Source organism: Hemicordylus capensis, chromosome 3, assembly GCF_027244095.1.
Source record: "Hemicordylus capensis ecotype Gifberg chromosome 3, rHemCap1.1.pri, whole genome shotgun sequence".
NCBI lineage: Eukaryota > Metazoa > Chordata > Lepidosauria > Squamata > Cordylidae > Hemicordylus > Hemicordylus capensis.
Genome location: NC_069659.1, coordinates 205,813,580 through 205,841,475, shown reverse-complemented (window position 1 = coordinate 205,841,475; position 27,896 = coordinate 205,813,580). Strand labels below are relative to the sequence as shown.

At 43.3% G+C, this 27,896-nt stretch overlaps 1 protein-coding gene and 1 long non-coding RNA gene across 2 annotated transcripts in view; one reads left to right on the top strand and one right to left on the bottom strand.

The window, feature by feature from the left end:
- Nucleotides 1-27,896, bottom strand: part of LRMDA (leucine rich melanocyte differentiation associated) — a 603,331-nt gene that overhangs the window by 329,595 nt on the left and 245,840 nt on the right. The gene's annotated exons all lie outside the window — the stretch shown is intronic.
- Nucleotides 43-27,748, top strand: LOC128350443 (uncharacterized). Its single transcript, XR_008319327.1, has 3 exons — nt 43-181; nt 4,244-4,327; nt 27,327-27,748. It is a non-coding gene; the product is annotated as an uncharacterized LOC128350443 (long non-coding RNA).

The window sequence follows — 27,896 nt, the reverse complement described above, 5'->3', positions numbered from 1 at the left end:
CCACGCCCACTTTTGTGATGTCACAAAATGGGGCATGGCCACGTGCAAAGGGGCATAGCCTTGAGCTCTGAAGAGCCTGAGCAAGCTCTTCTGCATCATTTCAGGCCGGGCTTGCTGCAAATGCTGCCTGAAATAAATGGCAAGTACTCGCTGGGGCGGGGTTCCCAGTAGCTCAGCCGAGGTACTGCGCGCATGCTCTGGACCGTAGTGAGTGAGTCCTGCTTGTGGGGGGGGGGGGGTGGCCAGCCATGGCATCGGCGGGATTGAATGGGGGGGATAAAAAAATTAAAAAATATGTTTTTAATTGTAGTGGTTGGGGGTGAGGGGCGGGGCATGGAAGGTGTTTTGTGCCCCTCCCTGCAATGGCGCCCAGGGCATGTGCCCTGCCTGCCCCCATTGTTACGCCTCTGGCCACCTCCATCTGCCACTTTCATGATGAATTATGGGTGGGTGGAGATGGCAAAGGAGGTGGCAGCGGCCAGAAGGGAAAGTGGGAAAGTAGGCGGCCAGGGTGGGCATTCACCACCACCAACTAATATACCTTGCCACTGCCACACACCACTTTTACAGCTGGTTATAACAATGTTGCCATGTTGTGCAGTAAAATCATTATAACTTGCCACAAAAGCAACAGGTGGTGGAGGCAGCAGCACGGAGGGCAGGTAGGCAGACATGGCATACCACACTTGACCCTGGACTAGGGGTGTGCACAGAACTGTCTGGCCCAGTTCAGTTTGAGGCCGGACCAGCCTCAAACGGAACCAGGCCAGTTCGGTCTGGCCCCCAATTGGCCCCCATGGTCCGGTCTGGTCTCAGACTGGTCCGCAAACTTTCTAAAAAAAAAAAAGTTAAAAGTTAAGGAAGTATCTGTAGTCCCTTTGGGGGCTTGCTGAAGCCATGGTGGTGGTGGGGTTCCATGCGGGTTCCCTCTCCCCCCGCCAGCCCTCCATCACTGCCACAGCCGGGTAACTGAAGCCTTTTTGGCCCTTTCGGGCCTCGGTAAGAGCAAGCAGCCGCCATTTTGGCGGCCGCCTCACATGCGCAAATGCCCTCTGCGAGGCCTTAGCAGCCTCTCACTCTTACCGAGGCCTGAAAATGGTGGTCGCTCGCTCTTACCGAGGCCTGAAAGGACCAAAAAGGCTTCAGTTACCTGGCCGTGGCGGTGATGAGGAGGGCCGGCAGGGTAAGAGGGAACCCGCACGAACCACCACCACCCCTCGCGGCTTCAGCAAGCCCCCCGAAGAGGCTACAGGTACTTCCTTAACTTTATTTTTAAAAAAGAAAAAAGAAAGAAAGTTTGCGGACCTGCCAGACCGGCGGTCCGGTTCAGGTCTGATGGAACCGGGGGGGAGGTTCAGTTTGACCACGAACCCCCAGACCGGACCGCACAACCCTACCCTGGACATCACCACTTCTGCCTGCTTGGCACCCTAGGCAACTGCCTAGTTCACCTAGCGGGCAGACCAGCTCTGAACATAACCAAAACAGCAAGCTAATCAACAACAATATCTTAACATAAAAACAACATCTTCAACATCAAAGAAAACCCCTGCTTAGACTCAAATGTCTTCATCCATTTCCTTAAAGTCTCAATGAGCTAATGGGAAAGGGCTCTGTAGGAAGGAAGACACCACCATAGAGAAGGATTGGCTCCCCATTACCATCCATCGCACTTCAGATGGCTGGGGCACTCAGAGCAGAGCCTATTCTGATGATCTCAAAAATGAGGGGAACACTTTGCTTGAACCACACTTAGTAAGAAGTTTAGAAAATCTGGCAGGGAACCACCATTTTGAAAGGAAGATAATCTAGCCCTTTCCAAAATGAGGACTTTATTTGGCTTCCTTAAAACCATCTTATTTCAATCTCATACATGCTCTGACACTGTAATACAACTGTCAACTTCCCCTTTTGGTCTAATATAAACAGAGAGAATTAGAAAGAACAAACAGCAGTTGAGTTAATCCTTTGCTTTGCAAATCATCTGCTGACTTCATGATCTTTTGCTAGTTCTTGTCTATTTGTAAATGTTGTGGGGGCTAAACTGCATAGACACAGCAAGCTGGACCACAATTCCACAGAGAGCTTTGAGATTACAGTTACTTTCACCCTACCCACTCTTGCTAATTTCTTTCCTGTAAATAATGAAACTTATAAGCCCAGTGATTTCACTCCAAGTCAGACACACACTATCCAGCCCATATTGTTTAAATAAGCACCAGAGAATGCAGGCCGCGCGCAAGTCCTGAGAGATTTTTAGCATCTCTTCAAATATAATTTCCATTTTCCACAATCCTTCTACATCAAAAAATATATAACAGCTCTGGTGAAAAAGTCTTGCTAGCAAGGACAGCTAGTGTATGACTGAGCTCTAAAACAGCAAGCCTCATGTTCAAATCTTCCCTCCACTATGAAATCAATAGATGGCCTCAGGCAAGTCATACTCTCTTAGCCTCAGTCTGCCCCTTTGTATCTATAGTATGGGCATAATACTCACTTACCTTGCAGAAGTATTGCAAAGATTTCTTAAAATAATATATGTTTCAATACTCAAATGAAAACATCAGTTCTAAGTAATTATCTAAGATTTAGACATCAGAGCATCCAACTTATATTTATTTGTTGGTTTGTTTGTTGGTTGGTTTGTTTATTTGATTTCTATACCACCATTCCAAAAATGGCTCAGGGCAGTTTACACAGAGAAATAATAAATAAATAAGTTGGATCCCTGTCCCCAAAGGGCTCACAATCTAAAAAAGAAACACAAGATAGACCCCAGCAACAGTCACTGGAGGTACTGTGCTGGGGGTGGATAGGGCCAGTTATTCTTCCTCTACTAAATAAAGAGAATCACCACGTTAAAAGGTGCCTCTTTGCCAAGTTAGCAGGGATTATACATCCCTGGTCTTATATCTGTTGGCAATGGCCACTGCAACAAGAATAAAATATCCCAGACACTAACAGGCTAAACAGTGCTATCATCTATATTGAGGCTTTGGTTGCAGGATGTGAACACATACATGAATAAGTTTTAACACTAGGAACATGGAATATTAATTATATTTAAATGTAAATAGGTTAAGAGAGAGCTCAATTAACTAAAATGGTTTAACTGGTGGATCTACAGAGACATCTGTCTCCCTCATCCTATGTTACTACTCAAGTTTCCAGGTTGCTCAATCCACTTTTACACCTCTCTGCTGCTCCCTGATGCTAAGCCCAACATCACGCATAATGTTGCCAGGATCTGCATGGCAGCGTGTAAAATCTGTCGAGTCCTGACAGGCAGCAGGTCTTAGCCAGGCCGGACACAGCACCCAACTTCATAACACAGTCCCAACGTGCCTCCTGCATTTTAAAAATGTGCTACACAGAAGTATAACAGTTTTATAGTTTGATAATCTTACAGTCTTTTACAGTTTTGTAGCTTTCACTAGGAGTGTGCACCGAACTGCCAAACTGTGGTCCGGCACTGGGGTGGGGGATGGCTTTAAGAGCGGGTGGAGGGTTTACTTACCCCTCCCGCCTCTTTCCCATAGTAATTGGGGCAGCAGGATACCTCCCTGCCGCCCCTTCCCCGCTGCTGCTCTGCAAAACTCCCAGAAGTCCTTTGCGCATGCACACGTTGTGCACGTGCTTCACATCTCTGTGACATGTGCGCGCGCAAAGGACTTCTGGGAGTTTTGCAGAGCAGCAGCGGGGAAGGGGCGGCAGGGAGGTATCATGCCACCCCAATTACTACGGGAAAGAGGCGGGAGGGGTAAGTAAACCCTCCACCCGCTCTTAAAGCCCCCAACCAACCGAACTGGACCTCCTAGGTCCAGACCGTTCCGGAGGCCTTTAGAATGGCCTCCGGACCGGTCCGGGCCCATCTCTAGCTTTCACATTGTGTAGCTTGGATAGTTTTACAGCTTTTTACAGCTTTACAGTATTTATAGCTTTTATAGCTTTATATAGGGCTTTTTGTTACTCTATACTACTGTCATGTTTTTAAGCCTTCATATGCCTTTTATACCATTTATGTCTTTTATATCTTGTGCATCATTTTATCCCCTGTACTTTATGCTGGTCTAAGACCTTAATAAAGATGATTTGATTAACTGGTGGGCATCCTAGTTGAAAGGTAAATGGCAAGGATGATGCTTATATACCGCAGCATTTATGAAATTTCAAAATTGAAAGACTTCTCAGCAATAAGATAGTCTAACCCATGTGTGTTGTTCATTATGTCCCCAATTTCAAGGCCCAATGTTCTACGCTGATCCTTGTTCTGCAAGTCACTGCCCATCCTTGTAGAATCCAGTGGTTAAGTATACCAAAGGATCTGGTAGGCTTACTTTATTTCTCCTTAATTGTCTTCATGTTTGGATGACAGATTATGTTGCAGTTTATGCGAGTGGTGTGGAGAGTTTGCATAAACACTGAGTGCATGAACAAGGCACTCTGCACAGTTAGCATGCAGAGTCTCCAAATAATTTTGGATAATGTGCAGGACAATGTCAACACGTTAGGGTACACAGGGGCCCACCCATCAATGTACATATCTTCCACTTTAAGATTATGCATATTTCCCAGCAAATGCACAAAATGCCTTTAGAGATGATATATATTCACTAGGCAATGCATCAAATGCCTGACAAAGGTCAGTTTGTCAGTTACCCATACAGAGCAATCAATATGCAAAATCCCCTTTTGATGTGAATTTGTGCATAGCCTTCACACAGTGACATTCTACACATTGAATTCATATCCCCCTATCCTACTTTTATCGTTCTTCAACTAAGTCTAAGTGGCAGACATTCCGCGCAGCCCTATTGGGAACAAGAGGGCATTGCGTCACGGCTGCTGTGGCCACCGAAGCTGCAGAGCTGCTGCAGAGGATGGCGGTTGAGCTACCAGTGTTACCATAGTTTCTCCTATTTGCCAAAATGGGAGAAACGACAATAACACAGGGAGCACAACTGCTTCGGTGTCCACAGCTGCAGTGTTGCAATACCCTCCCTTCGCCTGGCTGCACACCATGTCAATTGGTATATACAGTATAATTGAAATAGTTACATCTTCTTCTTCTGTTTACAGGTGAAACTCGAAAAATTAGAATATCGTGCAAAAGTCCATTAATTTCAGTAATGCAAATTAAAAGGTGAAACTGATATATGAGACAGACGCATTACATGCAAAGCGAGATAAGTCGAGCCTTAATTTGTTATAATTGTGATGATCATTTGCATTACTGAAATTAATGAACTTTTACACGATATTCTAATTTTTCAAGTTTCACCTGTATCTCCTGATTCCATTTATTTATTTATTTAGCACATTTTTATACCGCCCTAACCCAAGGTCTACATTGCCCTCCTCATGCCCCACTGTCTCCCTTATGTCCCTCTAGATTGTGAGCCCTTCAAAGAAGGAATCTCACCTACATACATGGGTCGTGCTATATAAATAAGTAACTTCACCCTCCCACTGAATAAATCGTTTTCTTCATAGTAGCCTGCAACCATGATCAAAGTATGAATGACAAATAACGAAAGCCTTGTGCAGATAGTCAAACGGTGCAGACATGAATATGTGGGAGCTGGCTCTGTCCTGAATCTCAAACTTTTCGTCAATCCCTCTGAAGTCCACTGTGCCAGCTGAAAACGTGCCAGCCCTTCCCCACTAGCACCAGGACAGCATTAGCAGCACAAGCACTGTGTTATTCTGGATGTCAGCCACCATCTCCATTAAAAATGAAATCCTCTAACATAAGGTTAAAAAAGAAAGTTGTTTTACTTTTCCAAACCACTGCCCATTATGCATGCTAAATGGAAGAGGAAAGATCTAGAAGTGAACTATAAAAACACCTTAAATAAAATCTGTTTCAACTAATTCATATCTGCAGATAGAGAAGAAGCCTTTGTTATCATGTCTTCCATACATTATTTCTTCAAACATTGTCAGAGACAAAATGCATCCTAGTTACCATTACATAACGTATAGTGTTTTACTTATTAAAAAGGGGTGGGTGGGACTATAGGTCTGGGGAAAAATAAACTGCACAAAAATTATTGCTGATTCCTTCAAGTTAACCTCATGACTGTAATATACAAGTCAACCCAGCTTGTATACCTGAGACCTTTGTGGACCCAACTTCTTCCCCCAGGGTACTTCATTGCTAAGCAAGTTAGGGGAAGTGGGCAAGGTGGTGGAGTGGTTGTGGTCCATACAAGTAGCATTTAACTTTCCAGGATCCCAGTGAAGGAATTGACTTATATTGAGTGTGTGTAACTGAGGTTGGAGACTTGGGATAAATTGAGGATTCTGTTGGTGTACTGTCCACCCCACTGCCTAATAGACTCCCTAACTGAGCTGATGGAGGTGGTTGCTGAGTTGGTGTTGGAGTTGCCCAGGCTTTTGGTGCTGAGTGATTTTAACATCCACTTTGGGATTGGTTTATCTGGTGCTTCTCAGGAGTTCATAGCAGCTATGACAACTATGGGCCTATACCAATTAGTCCTAGGACCTATGCATGTTGCTGGCCACACACTTGATGTGGTATTTTGCTCAGATCAGTGTTCCATGTGTGTTCTGTTGTGTTCCGTGGATGGGGTCTCCTGTAGTTTTCCCACTGTCATGGACAGACCACTTCCTGGTTAATATTGGCTTCACAGTCACATCTGACCCCAGCAGTGGTGGTGGAACTATTAGAATGGTCCACCCAAGAAGGTTATTGGATCCAGTAGGATTCCAAAGGACCTTGGAGGGTTTTGGAATTGGTTCTGCCGGTGATTCTGTCGATGCCCTGGTGGATACCTGGAACAGGAAACTTAAAAGGGCAGTAGATGGAATCACTCCTTAGCGTCCTATCCAACCCACTTCAAAATCAGCTCCATGGTATACAAAAGAGAGCTATGAGACCTGAAGCAGTAAGATAGATGACTGGAGTGCAAATAGAGGAGGACTCATCTTGAGTTTGATAAGACAAAGCATAGAGCCCATTTGAAGGCCCATTCTGAGGCAATACATGCAGCAAGGAAGCGATTTTATTCTGCGCATATTGCATCTGCAAGTTCTCGTTCAGCAGTGCTGTTCTGGATTGTTAGGGGTTTAACTCAAGCCCCTTCTGTTTCAAATCTGTTTCCGGAAACAATGAGGTGAGTCTCATGATCAGTGAGCCTCCCCGCAAATGATCACCAGGCAGCCCTGTGCAGCCAGATCAGCCGCCCACATGACTGCTGGCTCCTTCACGGAGCCAGCGGGGGCTGTGGGGATCGGGAGTCGTGTGGCCCCCGGAAGTTCCAGGATGCCCCGCGCAGGGCATCCTGGAGAAACCTCCGAGCCCAGGAAGCTGCTTACAGTCTCCCAGTTAGGGGTCTACTCGTGTTGGTCGGGGGTCTCCCTACCCCTGCTCTTTCCTTAAATGCAAAAACCTGTTTCTCTAAAGCCTTCTTTTCTCTAGCCAAACTGGAAGTCATTTAATTCAAACACTAAGCTAAATTGCCTTTTTGCAAGTATCTGGTTATTCTTTGTAAGGTATTTTTAGTAGTAATATTGCTTTAATCAACTTTCTTATTCCATTGTACCCCTGAACCTCAAATAAAACTTTTCTTTATTTTGAACTTCAACCTCTCTGTCAGTTCATTTCCCCGGGACCAGAACTTTGCACAAAAATGATTCTGACTTGGGACTGCTCCACCCCAGCTCGCTATTTCGCCACACAAAATCCAAATGCATTTAGTGGTGTTTGCCAATCACCCTGGAGCAGTTCCCTTAACAAGCAGTACAGCCTACCACCTGTTTTTTCAATCCTTGCCCAACATGGCTGATTTCCATCTTGAAGGGACGTTGTTGGAGCTAGCCTAGTTGATATCATTAATACTTCACTGAGGGAGGGCAGGATGCCACCTTGTTTGAAGGAGGCAGTGGTTAGAGACTCTTAAGACGTGGTTAAGTGGTTCATAGGAAACCTGCTCTGGATCCCATGGTGATGGATAACTATAGGCCAGCCTGAGGGATTTGGGGATAGGAGGCACTGTTTTGCAATGGTTCCGCTCCTATGTCTCAGGTAGATTTCAGATAGTGGCGAGTGGTGACAGTTGCCCTTCAAAATGGGAGCTGCTATATGGAGTACCTCAGGGCTACAGTCTGTCACCAGTGCTTTTTAACATCTACATTAAACCACTGGGTGAGGTCATCAGGAGATTTGGTGCTGGGTGTTATCAATATGCTGACATCCAAATCTATTTCTCCTTGTCATCAATATCAGGAAATGGCATTCACCCCTGAAATGCCTGCCTACATAAGGGATGGATGAGGCATAATGAACTAAAGCTGAATCCAAGCAAGACAGAGGTGCTCATTGTTGGGGGTTGTAATCTGCAAGATGGGATAAAACTTCCAGTTTTGGGTGAGATTACACTCCCCCAGAAAGAAAAGGTCTGTAGGACCCGGGTCTCATCCTGGTGCCTGAGACTGACCCTGTGGCCAGGAGTGCTTTTTATGAGCTGTGACAACTCCACCCATTCCATTGGGGAGAATGACCTAAAACATTGATACACCAGCTGCTAACCTCCAGGTTAGACTACTGCAATGCACTCTATTTAGGGCTGCCTTTGTACATAGTTCAGAAACCTGTTAGTTCAAAATGCGGCAGCCAGATTGGTCTCTGGGGTGTCCTGGAGAGACCACATTATTCCTGTTTTTTAACAGTTGCACTGGTTGCTGATATATTTCTGGTAAAGTACAAAGTGCTGGTTATTACCTTTAAAGCCCTGAATGGCTTAGGTCTGGGTAGCGCCTTTCTCTACAAGTTCCCCACCACTCATTTAGATAATCAGGAGGGTCCATCTTCGGGTGCCACCAGTTCATCTGGTGGCGACCTGGGATTGGGCCTTCTCTGTTGTCACCCCGAGGCTGTGGATATACGAGGATTATCTTCCTAGGAGGCCTTCAGGAAAGCCATAAAGACCCATCTTTTTAGCCTGGCTTTTAATGATATATAGTTTTAATTTTTATCTGCTTTAAATGTTTTTGAGTGTTTTATTATGTGTTTTTTATTTTAATGTAAACCACCCTGAGCCACATTAGGAAGGACAGTATATAAATTGAATACATAGTTTCCAACATGTAGGAGTTGATCAAAAGACAGAATTTTGTGTGTCACTATTGGTTCCTAACTCTCATGACCCTAGCCCTGAGCAATCGCATGGAGTTAGACTCTGAGTTAGTGTGGAGCAATTAGGCTGAGGAGTGATCCCCCATCTCTGACATCAGGATGAATCCTGAGTCTGCCAGCTGGAAGATCCTCACTGCCAGCTGGAAGGTACTCACTGAGCCTAAGCCCCCCAATGTCCCAGTCTCTTCTGTACAGGTACCTCACACTCCCCATGCTTGCACAACAATGTTGACAACAGCCCAGAAGGGATTTGATAGAGCTAGTCTCTGCCTAATTCCACCTCTGGCCCTTGATGTATTAAGTTGCTTACTAGGAGCTATCCAGGGTGCTTCTGCCCTGACTATCTTGTTTTGTCTCACCTCACCTCACCTCACCTCACCTCACCTCACCTCACCTCACCTCACCGACTCCTGATTTTGGGACAGGACACCATCAGACACTTGGCTCAAATGTTCTGCTTTCTGATTTGCTGTTAATAAAACCACCACCATGTAACTGGAGTTCTATATAGCAACAAGCATATCTGAATGCTCTTCCCATGTGGGTCTACTGGATGACACAAGGCTGTACATTTGTGCCAGTACTATATCTACTTGTGAGTCACTAGCAAGTTTGCATCCCACTTAGTTTAATGGATCCATGAGGAAAGAGCGTTAAAATGTTGTCATGGCTGCATGGATGGAGCTGATCATATGGTATTCTGTCTGCCACCTTTTTCTTATGATTGGCTTACATATTTATTTCACACTAATTATTTTCCTGGGTGAGGAGCTAAAGGTGATCTATATATCTTTCATAGTACTATATATTTATCATATATACAGAGTTTCAGATGGCAAGCAACTTGAGAATGAGTTTGCCATTGTGGCAAAAGGACAACTGTAAGTCTGAATGGGCCATTCGAAGGCTAAGATTCTCTTTTAAAAAATAATTACATAACATTTTAACATCTTGTCAACAGATTTGTGTAGCACATTAGAAAGATTTTTCATCAAGTACACACACACACCCCTATATATTTAAAAGCCATGTATCTTGAACAAACATGCTTACGTGACAGACAGTAACTAGTTAAGTAAACTTACACGCAGCTGCAGCATAGATGTGGGAGAAACACACACACACAACTGGAGGTATTTTACATAATTTTACTGCAGCTGATCGCTCAGTGGAATGGGGCAAGCTGTGTTTCCATTCAATCCCATGGCTTGATTGTTCTGGGTGATGAGCTGCAATTAAAAGTTCCAGAACAACTCCAGCTGTGCATGGCTTCTTCCCCTCTCCAATGACTCTGTAGAGCTGCAATCTTACAGGCTAACTTCAATAGCACCACTGCAGATCAGAAAGAAATGTCCTGAAGAAGGTGGCAGCATTAAAGCTGACCTCTCAGCAAAAGCATTGCATTCAAAGAACTTTGGAGAAGGAAAGAGGGAATTTGGTAGGTATAAAAACAGAGTGAATCCCAGTTCCTCAAAGGACAGTCACAACAGGAGGACAAGGGCATGGGAGTGGATGTCTCATATGTCTCTGCTTGAGCTCTAGTCTACTGGGCATCACCTCTAAACTTAAAATACAGTTAAAGAGTTTTCATATATAGCTCTGTTCTGCATCTGAAACATCCAGGTTGTTTGGAGAACTCACTTAAGAGGAGAATGCTTGACTTACCACAATCTTGAAGTTTCCAGGATTTCTCACTGAACATGGCCTGCTGTCTCATGGTGACCATGACACACAGTTACTAAGACAGCTTTAGTTACAAAGTTAATTGTGATGTCAACATTGGTAATTTACTATGAGGACCAGGTTGTGGCAGTTGGTCAATCTCTCTCAGCTTCATTAAAAACATTAATTTTTCCTTCCTTAGTAACTGTGGCTTGAAATGCGGTGTGAGCACAGTTCAGGAGCTCTAAGGAAAAGGCAAGCAGGTAGTCCTTACCTGCTCTCCACTGCCCCATGCAGTTTCCTGATGGGGCAGTGCGTATCCCAATAATCTCCGCGTGGTGCCAGCACACCCACGGCATCCACACATGCATGGGTGCCATTTGTGTGCCCAGGAACATCATGCTGACCACACAAATGGCACCTGCACATGCACGGACACTATGTGCATGCTGGCAGCATTCAGGAATTCTTGGGACACACGCCACCCCAGCAGGACGTTGCATGGGGCAGTGGAGAGCACCTCTTTCTTAAAGCTCCCGAACTGTGCTCGCACCACGATTTGAGCCACAGTTCGAGCACATCCCTATTAGATTTTTTCTTAAGGTTTCAGAGGGAGTGATGGGAATCATATACCTTCTGATTGGTCATTGCTGTTGAGTAATATAGAATCCAACTAGATGGAAAAGCACACGAGCCCTTTAGATAATTCTCCAGGTAACTGACATACCTCCCCAGTAATGTGCTTGAGCATAAAGCAGACAGGATAGCTAATGCTACTGGGTTTATAGTCTAGAGTCATCTAGAATCAGTGGTTTTATTATTAATTTACTTAAATGTCTAACCTGCCTAATTCCCAAAGGTGTGTTACAAGAAACTAGACATGTGAAATAAGAATATCTCTACTAAACATTCATTAGCTTCCATCAACACTTCTGGTTTGGCTTTGGCTGCTAAAAGCAGCCCAAATTTCATGTCCACTTCAAGTGTTATGCAGTCATCAAATTCAATCTATGTTTCCTGTAATATGTGAAATTAAAACATGAACTTCTTTCAACTGTGAGCACTGATGCTGTAAATACAAATTTCATAATGTGCAAAGTGGCCCTTGAGTGAATTTATATAATTGATTTTTAAAGAACAATGTCAACCTGAGGTGATATTTCCCTATAATTCTTTCACAACTGATCATTCGTAGAGATTTATTGGATTCCTCTTATTTCCTCCCCTCACAACCCTATTTTGCCACATAGGCCTGCATTTATAAGCATAGGCAAAATTAATAGGGATCTGTAAAAACACATACAAAATTTACCCCTTTGGTTTGCTGTATAATGTATCTGCACAGTTGTACAGTTTTAGGATGAAGGATGGTTTGCTGCATGCAGTTCCTTCAACATCTGGGGCAGAACCCTTAAGATGGTGTTCTTGATTAATCTCGATTAAATTTCCATGGGAAAGAAACTGATCAGTTCAGTATGTGATGCTCAGCTCAAAAGCCTTAGCATCCTACCCTGTCACCCATCCATCCAGCCATTCATCCAACAAGCTCAGGGCAATGTAAATGGGTTTGTGACATCAACCCTGAGGAGTAGGTTAGGCCAAGGGATGGGTTTAGATCTGTACTTACAGCAGGATAAGGTGGTAACAGATGGCACCACTCCAGCACTACAAGTGTTTTAAATGCACCTCTATGTAAAGGAACCACTCTCTGCAAGTAGAAAAGAACCACAATGGGAGAAGGCTAGAACTGGATTTGTCTTCCTGCTGTGGTGTTTTCATTTTTACATGAGGAAGCTTTCAAAAATTGTATCTTCCATCTGCAACCTTCTGCTGTAGATGACGCAGCATCCTACCACCTCATCCTGCAATATGTCTAGACTAGTGAGTGGACCAAAGTCATGCCTTGAGCTTCATCGCTGAGTTGGGAATTGAACCCAAGTCTCCCCAGTCCTAGTCTCAGTGTGCTTTTGCTATATTCTGTTTTCTTTGCCCTTCACAAACGTAATGAAGAATAGAAGAGAGAAACAGAATTTTCTGGGAGGGGAAAATGTTTCACAGGGCTTTTTATACAATCCCAGGTAATTCTAATCCATCCTTCTATTAAAAGGATTTATGCAAATGACATGCCAGCCTCTTCAAATGAGCCTAATGCCAGCTCCCTAAGTTATCACAATCAACTGATCCTCAGCACTGAAGTTTAAAAATTATCCCCATTTAAAAACCTACAACTAAAAGGGTGCCCTCCACCCCTAATTTGTGGCAGTCACTTTGATGATGGGGAAGGTTGACATAGAAATGTATCTGAACAAAGAACATAATGCTACAACTTGCCCTTCAAGCACGCAGCTGCTTTAATCTCTGATGGCGAGACAGTAAACAGCACAGGCAGGGGTTCTCCTTAACCCACACACAGCTAATAAGTTTAAGATAGCAGGCCAGTGCATTTAAATAAAAATCCAGAGTCAGTTTAATAGTATTTGTTATAAAGCTATATCTAATTATATTAGTCAATCTTTATTAGAAGGCTGGTAAGTGCAGGGAACTCTATTATAATCCTTCTTTCTAATGATCTCTTCACTATCATAGTCATAAAAGTCTGGGATAAATTAATCATCTGTTTGCAATCATGAGTAAACATCGAGTCAATTAACAATTGATAAATAAACAGCAGACCCCTGAGGCTACTGCTATTACAAATGCAGACACTGCTCATCTCCACACTGTAGTTTGCTCTGCCGTTTAATTTGAAAGAGTGTTTCAGAGCTAAGCCAAAAATATTTATCAAGCTACTCATAATGAGGGGTGGGGATTACAGAGTATATATAGAGGCTCTACTTGAAGTGCCAAATTATGCATCACATGTAGTTGTGTCTAACTGTCCCCAGACTTACAACATAAACATAAACAAAAAGAAGTTGTGGGAGGCAGCAGTCAGAATCAAAGGGTCTGTGAGTAGGAAGGATATACTCAAGCTCTCCCCACCCCAGTTAAGTCCCTTTATCCGCTAAAAAAACCAAAACGTGTCCCCTACCCCAAGCTGCTTTTCCATTCCCTGGGGAAAAGATCCACCCACCCCGTATCTTTTCTGTGGAAAGTGGAAATGGTGATTTTAAGCAGAAACAGGGGGTGACTTCAAACAGAGGAACAGAGAAACGCCTTCAAACATCACCTGCCTAACAAAAGATTGCTGAAAAGGCAAATATTGACACAAAGATCAAATTCCGTTCAGCTCAAGAGAATGTGCTCAACAGAACTTTCTCTTACACCAAGAATTACCACCAGACAGCCCACGTGTGAACTATATTGGGAGGTGTGCAACAACAGCTTCATTGGGATTTTTTAACCTCCTCAGAACTACCTTGCTGGATCTATCCCTACACTCTGTTTCCATCAAAGGCTAGCAGCCCTCCCATTTTCTTGAACATGTACCCTATTATCAAAAACAAAGATTTCACTTCTCCATCTTTCAGCAGATGCTGTGTCCTCATAGAGTCACAAGTGGTATAGGACAAAAGACCAATTCCTCTCCACACATCCGCCAGGCCCACACAGATCCTTTAATGCAATCCAGACCACACCAACTCACAACAAGAAATATTTAAATTCCACTTTTTAACAAAAATGTCCAAAGCGATTTACATGGAGAAATAATTAAATAAATAAGAGAATAAACAAATTGATAAACAATTTAATTAAATTAAATAAACAAGAGAATGCTTGTTTCAGAGTTCCAGATGATTCAAACAACTGCCAAGACCCCTCACCTGGCCACACAAATCTATAAATAGTGGAACTGAGTTGGAAGCGTTCAAGACAGCAGTAATCCTACCTACTGCTGTACATGAGTTGTCGCTTCTGGTGGGGATTTCTTATCTAGAGAAGAGGGCAGAAAAGGTGACAACAGGGGGGAAAGCACCTTTTGGATCAGATGGAATGCATTTAGATAAAGATTACACCTAAGTGGTTACAGGGCCAGTAAGGAGTTGAGTTTCACAGGTAAGACTCCACCATGTCATTTTATACCTCATGAAATGTAAATGCTACCACAGAATGTTAACTGAACAAAAGACCAACTTTGGTTTCACTTGATTTCTGACTGAAGATGCCTGCAGAATGGCTTTTGATGGCTAGTAGCTGCTTCAGTTATTGCTAGGAATATTTATATACAGATGTTCATTAAAAAGGTTCTTAAAGTAGTTTACATAGAAACAGACATAAGATAGTTCCCTGTACCAAAACAGCTCACTGTCTAAAAAAGAAACACAAGGTAGAAAACAGCAACATCCCCTGGAAGGATGCTGTACTGGGGTTGGATATGGACAGTTGCTCTCCCTCTGCTAAATATAAATATTACCACTTTAAAGGGTGCCTCTTTGCTCAATTAGCAGGGGTAAATGAATCAACACAAATAGTTGTTGTGTCCTGTCTAGGGCACAGTCCACGTCACTGAAAGCTGGTGAAGTTGCAGTAGAGATTTCAGTGTCACCAGTGAAAGAGAAAGAAGTCTAAGATTTGCAGTGGCCTACAGAGAAGGTTTGGAAGGCCTCCAGGTGCATTCCCTTTTGCTTTGAGGAAAACTGATGCTGCTTTGAACAATAGCACCTTCTGTCTGGATGCTGTACATGTGGACTCTTCCATAGTTTTCATTTCCTTCATATCTCCCCCCCGACCGACCGCCACATTACTGAGGCACACATGAACATTGATTAAACAGTACAAAAAAACCAGTCATAAAATCTTGGAGGGGGCCTTGTAGCTCATCAAGTCCAACACCCTATACAACACAAGAAATTTAGAGCTAGATGAGAATGTAGATAAAGTGGAATCAACATAGTTTTTGTTTGGTGTTTTATCAGTGTGCAGGAGCATATGTGTATTAGGAAAATACTGCACAACAGAGGCGGAGCCACCATTGTGCGAATGGGTCCAAAGAACCCGGGCTGCCAATGAAAAAGACCACACACAAATGTGGGTGTGGCTCAGGCTCTAGAGAGCCCTGAGCGAGCTCTCCCTCGCCCATGTCCGGGCTCCAGAGAGCCTGAGCGAGCTCTTCGCCCATCCATTTCAGCAACTCTCTGGAGCCCGAGCCACGCCCCATGCACATGACATCACATGCATGGGGCATGACTAGAGGAGCCCCCGGTGGGGCTAGACAAAGGCCACTGTTCAGCTGGCTTTGCACCTTCTGCACAAGAAAAAATGTTGAGGTAGTCATACCAAATTTGCTTTTTGCAAAGCTTTATCCATGCACATGTGCACATCAGGAATGGAGGAGGAGGAAAAGTTACAAATGAACTGAAAGCTGTGACAAACTATGCATGCTCCAGTTCTGGAATTAGTTTTTAAAATTCTCCTAGTTCAACCAGTATTCAGGTGGTATGGAAAACAGGATGGAGCAAACTGAGGAAACAATACATGAAAAGAACAAGTACACCATGGTCATCATTCTGTGTAAAGAAATACAAATTGGAAGCCATAACCTTCCAGTGCAAATTAACAGATTTGGTAGTAGTTACCCTCGACCTTCAAAGCATGTGGTAAGTGGGAAGATATGCACATACAATCATACTTGAGCGTCATGGAATCAAAAGACAAGATGGCTGCCCTTCAGACAGATTTGGTAACCATAGCATTTTCAGCCAACACTTCTTCAGGTGGCCTGAAATTCTTAGTGACTCCCTTATACACATTTTCAAACTTTGTAACAAACTGCTACTTGGCAAATTTCTTTCAAATGTTACCATCTAATCCCTCCTTTCAGAAAGTCTAGCATTTCAAGAAAACACAAATCAATAATATTAGATTAAAGGATGCTACCAAAGGAAAGTGGAGGAGAAATGCTCTTGAAATATTTGGTGACAGAAAAGTAGGTGTGAAAATTGCAGAGCTCCATAAAAATCATATAATCCATGAGTAGCCTTGATTGCAATTTTTCCACCAGTAGCAATTATTTTGTAGGTTCTAACAAAAGAGAGAGACAGTCTTGTTAATCAAGAAAAAAATGGAGTCATTTATTGCAGCTGTTCTTTTAAAGCAGAAATAATGCTGCATCAGCGTGCTCATTGCAAAATAAAAGTGGGTGGTGGGGTTGGTTAATAGGAAACACACCAAGATTAGAAAATAATGTCAAAGGCAATATTTCAACTGTGAAGTTTTAAACTTTAATGAAGTTGGCACACGCTTCTGGTCTTAGATAACAAATCCTGGTGTCAGTACTATAGACATAATCCACTTGCAACCCTGAGCAATTTTATATTTCAGACATTCTAACACCTTGTAAACTGTATTGATAGCCCACACATACCATAATACTTAGGAATGCACCCATAGGAAATATTTTTAAAAGGCAGGGTTCTGTAAATGCACATAAAAGCAACATGAATTCTGAATAGCAACTCTAAACTCTATATTGATTGAGGATTCTTCCATTGTTCAAGCAAAGGCTAAGCTGACTCTAGCCACAACATAACATGATTCCAATTGGAATTGCACTGCCTTCTTTCTGACCAATAAATCATGGATTATTGATAAACTAGCCAACTCCACACAGAGCATCTATGTGCTCTTTGGGGCCGGCGGTTACCTCTCCCCCCCACCACTTTCTGCCCTAGTCTCCGCTTCCTGGCCCAGCCGCCTCTCCTCCCCTCCGCCACTTCTGCCCTTGCACTTTCTTTCCCCCCTCCTGGGCCTTACCTCCATGGGCGGGCCGGGCCCGCCACCACCTCTGGCCTCCATGACCAGGCCTGCCGCGGTGGCAACCAATCCTCCTGGGTGCACCTCAGCCAATCAGGCGTGTCCACTGCCCAACCAATCAGCTGGGTGCTGGGACGCACATTCCAAGGCACACCCAGGCGAATTAATATAATAGATGGATAAATTTTTATTTTCACATAATCAAGGTCTTTTGGGATCATCAGCTTCTTCCTAAGTAAAGAATTCCAGAGTGCTTCTGCCACCCACTTGCTGCCTGTTTTTAGGCCATGAACACATAGCCAAAAGGCTTGCAAACCAGGAGCATTGGAAACCAGGTACCAGGTCTCTCCATACTGGGCCACTAGAACAGTTGGTTAGGAAAGCGAATGTAGGCATTGAGAGCCAGCTAGAAGGAACTTCTGTTCAGAATCTTCTTGAAAACATGTTATATTTTCCTTACATGTGAAACAATAGCCAAAGCTTTTTTTAAAAAAATAATCACACTTTTATTAAAATTCAGTAGGACTTGCAAAAGCCATACAGAAACATGGGCGGGGGGGTGGGGGTGGCACAGGCTAGCAGCTGATCAGTCCTGATAGAAAATGATTGATCTTATTTGCTGGCATCATCACTTATTTGCTGGCAGAACAACAAACCAGAACACAACAAAAATTGCCTGCAGCACATTTGCCACAAATCAAAGCAAGGTACCCTGAGGTTCATTCACACAATTCCTCACCAATGTAGATATTCCTGAGCATGGTCCAACTTCTCCTATGCTGAGCTGTAACATAATGACGGCAGTTTTAATTAAGATCTACTGCATAACATGGAAATAGAGCACATGTATTTGACCATGCTAGACTGTAATTGGGTGACTACTTCCTTTGTCATTTGATTGAAGACCTTGATCATATTCATTTTAATAAAATTAGAACAAGTATCATTTCAGAAAGAGAAGTAATTATCTCTAAACTGTAATCTGCCTTCCTGTGGAACGCATGATATCGAGAGTTCTCCTTAATGGCAAAGTTATAGTCCTGAGACTTAATTAAGCATCTTTTCTAATCAAATTAACTTTCACTTCTTTAGTAGAGGTTTCTAACCTCAAAGTGGCTTTAAAACACTGTTTCTTTGAGCCATTACTTTTGAAAGGAAAGATAATGTCCCCTTGAAGTGATCCTCTTAGAATTATTATGCACTGGTTGACTACAAAATGCTATAATCCTAAAACAACACACACTGTTTCATCAATTATTTCAAGATGGTGCTTGGAACTTTTGGAGTTACCTCTGCTGTCAGCAGGACATTCCGAGGAATACACTTTGCCCTTTTACCATTCAGAACAAGCAGTAGCGGAGCCAGACCAGCGGCGGCCCATGTCCAGCCGCTGCCACAGCCCCGTTTGCCCCGCCCCCTACGTCTGATGTCAGATGCGGGGGGGCAGCCATGCCCCCGCGTCTGATGTCAGATGCAGGAGCCATGGTCTGGCTCCCCATTTAACGGGGAATTAAATGGTCATCGCTGCATTTGCAGCATGGCCAGGAGCAGCTGTTCCCTGCCTTAAAGGCAAGGAGAGCCTCTCCGGGCTGCACTGCAAATGCAGCGCTGGCCATCTAACTCCCGAACGTGACCACACGGCCCCGTTTGGGAGCTAGATCGGGGCTAGCACTGTGTTCGCAGTGTGGCCAGAAGCAGCTCCCCCTGCCTTTAAGGCAGGGAAGAGCCGCTCCTAGCCACACTGCAAATGCAGCGATGGTCATTTAACTCCCGAACGGGGCCTCACTCAGGGGCTAAACCAACCCCTCCGGGTCTGACATCAGACGCAGGGGTGGTGTCAGGGCTGCAAGGGGTGGCGGCTCGGGTTCTTTGAACCCATTCGCCCACTGATGGCTATGCCCCTGAGAACAAGCTGTTATAACGAAGCAATCCTTTATGAGGAAGCTTCAAGTCGTACGCTGAAAAATGGCAGATTGTCATTAACTTTTTGTTTCTATATCTCACTACTGCTAGTAACTGACTACAACACTAAAATATAAATAAATGCACACCAAAATGGAGTCTTCTCCCTAGCAATTACAGGGAGGGGGATGTTTGCAGTGAGACGATGAAGACACGTGCTGGGCAATGCTTTGGGATTTCTGCCCAGTTGTAGGCCATCTAGCAATGGTTTGTGAAAAACAGTAAAGCAGAGAATATTTCTGGGTTGACTATGTTGCTCCCAATCAGTCAGAGTTAGGATGAATACATGCAAGGCTGGTTGCCCTGCCATGGGTTCTTTTCTCTGTTGTAGCATTAGTTTCACACATGTTCAGGTGCGATTCAATGAGTTCAAGCATAAGAAGTGAAGCAGCAGCAGTACAGCTCCACCTACACATGAAGCAGACCCACGTAGAGCAGAGGGTGGCAGTGATGGATTCCTAGATGTGGATCAGCAGCTCCAGTTTACCCTGGCAGGTGTCTCTGAGCAGATATCCTGCTACAAGGAGAGGGTGGCTGCTGGGGCAGAGGCGCCATTGAGTTCCGCACCAGCCACAGCTGTGGTTGAGAGCGCTATGATGGATTCCCCTAAGGAAGGCAGAGAGGATTCAGGTGTCCATGATGGAGAGGAAGAGTTGCGGGGGACAGAGAGGACATGTGCTCTACTTGCTCCAGGTGCTCCAGAATGGTTTAGAGATGTGGCCCAGGGTGGGCAGCCATGGGCTTCTTTGCTGCTATGTTCAGTCAAGCACCTGCAGGGGCCAGCACATGAATGGAAAAGCAGGAGTTTTAATCTCCTATTGGATTAGGATATTGCCTTGGACTGATGCACAGATTTCATGGTCAGTGATGTCTACAGGATGACTTCCTTTTCGGTGATGAGGCTGCTTCCTTGGCTTGTTTGGGAGTGCTGGCAGTCTTGTATGCTCTGATAGAAGAGTTAGGGGTGCCATTACCACTTGAAAAGGAGAGGTTGCCATCATGCCTTACTTCTGGATACAGTTTTGGGGTTTCCAAATGGCCAGAGGATCAACTGAGCTCACCAAGGGCCTTGATCAGTGGTGTGTTAAGGAAGAAGAATGTGATCCTTATGGGGCTGTAATCTTTGGCAGGGCATTTCAATTTTGCCTGCAGGCTGGACTTTCTGCCACAGGCTTTCTGCAATAATGGCTGGAGTAGTGGCAGCTCATCATCATATTGGCTAGGTTTAAGGAAGCCCTTTGGGTATGGGAAGGCTATTTGGCACAGTATGATGGGGTTTTCCTTAGAGGAACATAATTTGTTGGGAAGAAGAGTTTCAGATGCAGTTGTATGCAGCTGGCTCACTGGCGTTTGGCCTTCATTGGTGCAGGAAGTGGCCCACTGCCCACTGGCTTCTGATGTGTGAAGTCAGTCATAAATAGGGCTCTCATTTTTTTGCAGTTTTTTTCCAATGTTGGCAGTAACTATTTTGGGAACTTTTCCTACAGGATTGTGAACTTCTGTTGTGACAACATGGCAGTGGTACAAATTGATAATTTTCAATCTTCTCACTTGCTCAGGATTCTGGTTCAGCCATCTGTACTTATTTGGTTACAGTATAATATTTTGCTCTTAGCCAAACATGTACATGGGGTCAGCAATGAGATTGCCAACGCATTTCTCAGTTCCAGTTCCAGAAGTTTAGGAAACTGACCCCACAATGAATCTGGAGCCTCTGCCTGTAGAGCCCTGGAACCTTGGGAACATGAGACAGGATGAGGGCATTGTCTGCCTCCACCAGGGAAGCATAGTTTTCTGCATTTGCATGATTTTTGTGGCCAGTTCGGGTCAGGGAAGTGCTGTGGGAATGTGCTGCACTCTGCTTGGAGAAGGATCGTCTTTAAGGATAATTACCCAGCAGCTTCCTGCCTTGCCATGTTTGCCAAGGCATCAGGTTACTTTGATTCTTGCCAGGATTGTAGGGTTCATAAAGTTTGTCAGGGGTCATCTAGGGAAGCTGGGAAGGGGCTAGACAGTAGACTGTTACTGGATACTGAAGATTTAAGGGCCGATCTACAAGTTTTGCCTGCTATCTGTGCTGTGGAGGGTCAGGTCAGATTTTAGGGCTACCTTTTTGGTAATGTTTTTTGGAGCTCACCTACGGGTGAGCTGCTACCAAGGTAAAAGTTCAATTTGCTAGGTAGGACCCTATCTGTCCAGGATATACATCTGGGAGCTGGGATATGCCGGGTTCATTTGAGGATGTCTTAAAATGATCCATTGGGTAAGTTTTTTGTGGCTGTACAGTGAGGTAGTGTTGACTGTGTGCCCGCTTCAGCAGTGAAGGAGTATTTGGCATAATAGCCTGGGTGGGGATGATGTCTGTTTATACATGACAATGTCCTTCCTCTTACTCAGTTTAACTTTATTCGGATGTTCGACAGTGCCCTCGAAGCAGCTACATTGCCAATGGAGCATTGTAGGTCACACTTTTCACACTGGGGTGGCCATAGTAGTGGCATTGGAGCACACTGAGGAGGCAAACTTCAAACAGATAGAGAGATGGCACTCTCAAACCTAGAAGCCCTTTGTGTGTACTGTCCATGGAGTGGTGGTTCACCAAGGCTTTGATCTGACTGCTTGCCTTTTTCCTTTTCTTTCAAGTGGATGGATCATGGTGTACCTGGGCCTTGATCTGGATTATAGGGCACACAATCCCCTTTTGGACAGAGTTGGCTTGTCAAGACTGGAACCTAGGACTAGCGCCAGAGGCAACCTTTCACTGTGTTTTTAAGCAAGGGTTGCTGTGGGCCGATTTGATGCCCTGCTTATTTGACGAAGCTGAGGAGGGAAGCACCCCAGACGTTCTAGCTATTCACTTGAGTGAGGATGACTTGGGAACCTTGGTGGATTCAGAGCTAATTACTTGTGTTGCCAGGGACCTGGTAGAGATAAAGAGGCTTCTTCCTCACAACTTGGTCTGCTGGATAGATGGCGACTGGGCGCCCTCCCTCAACAACTGAACAGGCCGGAAAGAGATAGCCAAGACCTTTTGGTGGGAAGCTGATAAGATATTGCCCCAATATTATTTTGCTATAAATAGGGAAGAATTGGATGGGGTGATAGGAGACATTCATGCCCTGGAGTTAGTTGTATCTGGACAACCTCAGGGTTGGTCTGGGTAGCCTGCACAGGCGTTGGCTTCATGGCGAGACAGAAATGCAGTTTTGGAGTTGCCTCCCTGCTAGTGCCAGAGTAGCTGGATGCCATCATGGAAATCAGGCTGGTAGGTTGCAGTGTGGGGCTTGGGAGCTTTCTTTGAGGGCAGTTGCTGAGATAGTGTTCTGGCTGGATGTTAGGTCAACCTCTAGTTGGGCATCCATCTTGGGAGGAGGCTGGGGGAAACAGCAGCTGGGTGGCGAGGGCCTGCCTTCATCCATTCACTGTCCTGCTCTTCATAGTATTCCTTGGCTGGAATACTGTGGCCTACATCCAGACACGGCACAAGAAACAAACATCTACAGGAAGCAATTCCAATCAATTCCCCCCTGGGATATAGCTTGTTAGTATGTGTGTTATTCAACTACCTGTATGTTGTAAAAACTACTCTGTAAAAGCTTCTCTGTAAAAACTACTACATTGTTATTTAATGAAAGTTGTGGACAGGCATTTGCTGCACTATCTATCCATATATATACTGTGTCTATGTCTTTATTCATCTTGATGCAAAAGAATTTAAAGCATTTGTTTCTGAACATGCTTTGAAAATCAATAGAAATATAGATATATATGCAATATCATTAAAGATTATGCTACTTAGCTGCCTTTGCCTCTGATTTTATGCTACTTATTTGCCCACCTGCCTAGCAGTTAAATCACTGGTCACCTTATGTTATTTTAACATCTCATTTGGACGACTTTATGTTTCAAAACCAACTCAAACCCAAGTCCCATAACTCAGAGAGCTGAACTGAATTTCATCATAAAGAAACACAATCCATATTTCAGAACTTATTTTATCCCATAAATCAAAGCAAATTTGATTTATTTGATACAAATTAAATTCAACAGCAGCTTTTTCAAGGTGGTGTCCAGCATTGCCAGATTAGGTATTTAATGTTTATTCCACAAACTGGCCATCAAAGGAAGGAGTAGCAGCAGCAGTAATACTGGTAATAGGTAGTGTCCAGGTAACAAAAGTCTCTCACCCTGGCTGCTAGAAGCTTTTAGCAGACTCCTTTCATCTATTTATTTCTACAAACCATTATGGTGCATTCGCACTTTCAAAGACGGAAATCTTGGATTTAAAACTAGATGGGTTCTGGAAGCTGAATTCCATGATTGACGGTGCAATCATCATTGCCACTGAGTTCAAACCATGTTGCAAAATTTGTCAGAAGTATCAGCCTGTTTAGAATTTCTGTCCATCTCTGCCAAAGCAATTGGAGTGTTGGTGTTGTTGTTGTTTTGCCAAAACCCTCAAGTATCTCAGTAGCAGAAGTATTCTTTCTTGAATCCTACCATACACATGCCCCAGACCCATTTGTCTTCTCAATGCCAATATCTTAGAAGTGTGCACATATGTGGTATTGGCCATTGTGCTTTCACACTGTTATTCAAGATGGTATTTCACATAGGTTATTTGTGAATGGGTATAGGTTACTGCTTTGATGGGTTTCCAGGAGACATAAGAGTTTCTCTTAAACATTTCTTGTGTAGGGGGGTGTACGACAGAGCACAGCTGATTAATATTACTCAGTTTCTCGTTTTTGCTTAGTTTGTGTCCACTGCAAAAGCTGATGTGGATCATAGGTCACTCACAGAACACTCACTTTGTATGCAGAAAATCCCAGGTTCAATCCCCAGCAAAAAAGAATCTCTGACAGCTCATTTAGGGACGACCTTTGCCTGAGGCCTTGGAGAACCCCCACCAATCAGAGTAGACAACATTGGATTAGATAGTCCTATGGCCTGATTCAATATAAAGGCAGTTTCATATGTAATTATCAAAATGTGTACTACTGAAATTTTTGAAACAGAAAAACATGTTATCGAACAATATTATCTGACACAGAAGTATATTATTATAAGCACTATGGTTTTGCTTCAGTGTTTTACATCTAGCTTTCTATAAGGAAGTGGTATGGCTATTTTTCATCATTACACTTCCGTGGGCACAACATGACTTATTTCTAGTACAGGCATTATCATTAGATTTAACAGCAAAACAGCAGGGAAATAGTCAGAGGAACACACCATTAAGTCTTTTCTTTATCCTCCTTCCCTTGCTTCCCTTCACTAAGCGTGCTGATTCCCCCCCCCCATTTTTGTTAAATTGTAATGAACGTCCAAACATTGAATGTGCAAGTTTTGCTCATGGTTGATCCAGGCTGTTTGCCCAGTGTCATGACAAGTACCTGTATTTGAAGTGGAGTCTGCTATTGTAATATTTAGTGAATAGGATTTCATTGGGAACTGATCTGTGTGCAGTGAGGAAAAAGGTCCTTTTACACAGTACTTGTAATGGAGTGGAAAATTACATTTCCCATTGCAAGAACATCCCCATTAGTGGGAAAGCATATTCTTTAGCTGAGAGCTGGAATGCACCTCAGGCAGTGACGGGGTGACAGCCCAAGTAATGGAAGCTTGGAAAGACCTGGAAGATACTAAAATGAAAAAATGTTTTTCTTTATACACTGTAGTCCCTTCATAAATGTTCTCCCCTGATACATCAGAAGCAATTGGATTTGGAACACTGAGGTAAAACACAAATTTAAACAGGCACGCTTGTCATTTCTGAGAGGGAAGTGTATCCTTGTAGAAAAGAAAATGCTATAATATTCTCCTTAAGTAAGTGTCCTAACAGCTCAGTTTATGGTCGAGATGTCCCATTGTTCTAGTCTGCTGCTGTAGCAGCTTTACTAAAAGCGAGATTTCATAAAGTTTGGTGGGTTAGGACCAGTTTATGAACTATGAGAGACACGAGGAGACCACTTGAAACAATCTCCCCTGGGCCACTGCTCCACAATGCAAGTGCACAGTGAACAAAAGCTGGTCTCACAGATTGCTCCGAGCCTGCAGATAGCCTTCATGCCATATCCAGGGACATTCCTGGCTGCAGCTTGTGGTAGTTTACATTCCCCCTCACATTCTATGTCATCGCCTGCCGGCCACAAGTTATACTATTGAAGTTTGGTCATACCTGGACACAAAGCAAATTTACACCCCTCATAATACACAAATATGTTTTGAGATAAGCTGCCTTGTTTCTGAATTTTAAATTACATTATTCTGCTCCTAATTCAATGTAAGACTATTACAAGCTTGTGCCTATGTAGCTCCTGTACTGTCTGCATTGCTCAGACTAAGCACAAAGAGGTAGCTGTATCATGATGGTTGGCTTGTGCTCTGCTGAAACTGACTCAAACTTTTTGGAATGGGAATATAATTTATAGAACCACACTTGATCTTAGCCAAAAGGCCGAGAAGCGATAGAACAATTCCATGGCTACTTACATACACCCCAAGGGTAGGGTACATATCATGTAAATGCCACCTTTACAAAAACCAACTAGGAGACCAGTGTTGCTACTATTATCCACAACTACTTTCTGCATGGAACGTAATTCTCGTTTAGGATGCACATAGAGAATGTGTGAATTTAGCATGCTGAACAACCTGCAGTATGAGGAGAAATTCATAATCTCAAACTTCAAATCAAACTTCCATACTCGCAACTTCCACCCTCCCAGGATTCTTCACTGTTGCTTACCAGAAACAGACAATGCTGCCAACATGGACAGTACATTTTATGTTGAACTTTGATTAAGGAATGTAGGTACTGGAGATTCAAATTGGTTTTATGCAGCTCTCTCGAAGGGCTGCAAATACAGGTTTCTTATAGCCTCTAAAAATCTGGGAGCTAGCACTAAACTGACTGGCAAAGAAGGTGCTGCTTGCTGCTTGAAGGGCCTGCAATTCCCTCCTCTGACTATCTGTCCTGGTGACAATGTAAGGAAGGATCTGGTACCCAAATCTTAATTTCAACCCTACAGTATCTAGCACCACCACCACCACCACAGCAATCTAATGCACAGTGAGCTAAGCTGAAAGAAGAAAAAGGCAAAATAAGCTGTAAACCAATTAACACTGGATTTTCAGTCATTTCCTATTCTCAGGACAGCATAACAAACACGGAAATTCAAAACAGAAATCTATACCATCTTATTCTTCTGTGGACAAGTATATTTGATGAAAAACCTTGTGAAACTTTGATCCTAGATTAGACAACATGTTAGAGAATTTATTCAAATAGTTCCTAATCTATGGCTGGTCATATTGAAGTTATTGTGTTACTGTGTTATCTTACTGGTCAATGACCGTAATAAACTTTGATTGATTGATTGATTAATATATCATCTAATTAAGTCTTTAAACAACAAAGGTTCCTGTAGAACCTTAAAGACTAAGAAATATATTGAGTTGGTTCAGGTGCAATGTTAAAAAATTGTTTAGCATTATGTTCACAAGCAGGCTCAAGCTTAAGACTTGCTCAAAGGGTTTGTCCCTCCTGGTTTGAGGACAAACTCTTAAAACAAGCCTTAGTTTGTCTGGTTAACACGAAAAGGCAAACTACAGTTTGCCAAGAACTCTGAAGTTAGTGCAGAAATGTTGGTGTGCCAAGGGAAGAGGGATGCATGAGCTCATGGCTTGGGCATGAAATGCCAAAATATGTTGTGGTGATATGTCTGAATCAGTGTTATAGACTTTTGTGGACAAGAGCTCAGGTTCGTGCACAAAACAATTGTGAAAATTAAGTGTGAAGGACATCTGTAAACACATTAATATATTCTGTTTCTTTCATTTATAGTTACAGATCACTCCATCTCACGGCTTGTGCAGGAAACAAAAACACAGATCTGATTATTATGGTGTCTCAGAGCAGAGCCACTTCCCAGAGCAGCCCTTGATCCAAGAAAAGAAGCAATTCCATGCAATCTAGAACTATCAGACCACTGTGATTTTCACTGTTGATTCTAAATGGAATGTAGATTCCATTCTTATGCATTTTGTCTAAATGTACAAAATATCTATGGTATATAATTATGTGCCTTAAAGAGTTCAATTTATTGTTTAAAAATAGAAGAGATATTATAGCAAAGAGCATTGTGGTAAAATGATTTAACTTTGAATTATATTGGGTGGGGGGAATGCTTAGAAAGTCTACAGAAAATGTTAATCGCAATAATACTTGTGATCGTATTTTCTACTGTTAAGTGAGCAAAAATTGTGTGGGAGAGAAATAAATATAAATTTCTAGATGGCACCATCTCTGGCATTTCTAAGCATTCTTTTTCTAAATATATTCTTTATCTGAGCTGTCTTGAAGTACTTTTAATATAATTAAAGTCACAAAATGAGTGCCAGACATGTCAATTTC